The 1,913-nt window shown below is 47.1% G+C and overlaps 1 protein-coding gene across 1 annotated transcript in view; it reads right to left on the minus strand.

Moving 5' to 3' along the window:
- RAD51B (RAD51 paralog B) overlaps positions 1–1,913 on the minus strand; it is a 434,917-nt gene extending 433,004 nt beyond the window's left edge. Inside the window, exon 1 of the mRNA XM_008639532.2 lies at positions 1,863–1,913. The gene's annotated coding sequence lies outside the window, so the exon portion shown is untranslated. The remainder of the gene's footprint in view (positions 1–1,862) is intronic.

Consider the following 1,913-nt stretch of genomic DNA (forward strand, 5'->3'; position numbering starts at 1 on the left):
CGGGGGAGCCCCAGGGGAGGGACCTGCCTCCCCCGGAGAACCGGACCCTGCCGGTACGGGCCGGTGTGTGCTCAGGTGAGTGTCGGGAACACCCTGCCCTGAAAGCTCCCCGGATGCCTGGAGTGTTGGCTCCGGCCGGGAACACGATGTGGCACAGCGCGCCTTGGCTGGTGAGCCTGCAGTACGAGTTCTTCATATTTACTGCTCCAGAGAAATCCGTAACAAAAACAAATAAACACACACACCCCACCAGCTGAGGGATGTAACCCCCATGCGCCTGTTGTTGGATCTGGACGCTGACAGGACATCCCTGCAGTGCAGGAAACCAAACACAGCTATCAAAGGATGTATTTGTCTGCAGCTTCAGTATTAAAATACGGAAACATAATCTCTGCAAAATGTGTTTTTCTACCCAGAAGGATCTCTCCGGATTCAGAAAACTGCCTGAGGAATAAAAGTAAGAAAATAAATCTGAAGCATAGGTAGTAAAAATAAATTGAAATCCTTTCTCTGGCTACATTAACTCTTCCGCAGCACAAAAACACAAGAAGAAAATGCCTTTCTTTGACATTAGAAATCAGGAGAGTGCAGTCCTGAACCAGGGAATGAAAGCAAACAAATTCCTCCTCTGTACCTCTGGCTTCCCTCTGAAACAAATGGAGGTGACAGCAGCTAGTTAGGTGTAGCTGGCTAGTGCCTCTGAAGTGCCTTACAGTCTTCAGACAAAAGTGAGCGAGTTTTTTAGTCCTGTCCATTTCCAGAGAGAGACATTAACATATTCTGGGATCAAATGGTAACCTGAAGTGACACAAACGCAGAAATGGCAATTGATCTTGAGCCCAGAGACCTGCTTTTCCTAATGAGTTACTGACTTAGGGCTCTTGTCTGATCTTCCCAGGCCTCTGATGCAGTCCACATTTTCTTTCTCACAGGCACAAGGATTCCTGGTCTCTCCTACCTTCTGTAGTACCAGAAATGATGAGCTAATGTTTTTAGCAGAATAAGGATGTTTTTATGACCTCTGTTTAATGACTTAGCATTTCTGGTTTCAATAATAAATAGTCCCAATAATGAGGCAACATCGGATCTGTACAGGCCCCGAAGCAATTATAATGAAGGATTCTCAAGATGTCTGGCTGCAGTGACTCTGTTAAAGGCAGGTATTCTCCTGAGAGGCTGCTCCTTCAGCCCCAGACCTGCAGGGCCAGCAGATGCCGCACACACCAAAGCCGCCGCGTAACCCAGGAGTGCCCGGGCTGCTGGCTGGCGTTCCCTCGGCGCTCGCCCGGGGAGTTCTGTGTACAAACCTCTGTAGCTGCTCCGAGGATGCCACAATGCAGCAAACCAGCCTGTCACCGAGTCACCTGATTGCACAATCTCACTGTGAAAGCTGGAGATGCAGAAAGATGGAGCGTTTTAAAGGGGAAATGGAGAATAATGCACAGCTAGCCCTACCTCAGCAACCGAGCTGTGCAGGCTAGGGCAGCTCTGCATGTGCTGGTGACCTCAAGCGGGATGAAAAAAAACCACAATTGCTTTATATAAATTTCAACAGAGCTGAGAAGGAAAATGGTAAAATAGCTAAGGCATCTTTGATGTTCTAAGGACCTTTAAAATACCATATCCAGTTAGGCAGTTAGAGAGGACAGCAGCCTGAAGCAGTGCTTATGTATTTATTGTGAAATAGCATCCTTTAAAAAGCACCATGGACTATGCTAGAGATATAGTCGAGAGAGCGTGAGAGAGATCATTTCACAGTATGAGATAGCATGAATGTTTCACAGCATGAGAGAAGAGAATGCCTTACAAGGAGCAGAGGAAAGGTCAAAGAGAGAGGAAGAAGAGAGCTGAGAAATACTCACCTACAAGAAGAAGAAATCAACAGCCAAAGATGGACCGGAAAAAATGAGAAG

The sequence above is a fragment of the Corvus brachyrhynchos genome, unplaced genomic scaffold, assembly GCF_000691975.1.
Source record: "Corvus brachyrhynchos isolate BGI_N302 unplaced genomic scaffold, ASM69197v1 scaffold115, whole genome shotgun sequence".
Classification (NCBI taxonomy): Eukaryota; Metazoa; Chordata; class Aves; order Passeriformes; family Corvidae; genus Corvus; species Corvus brachyrhynchos.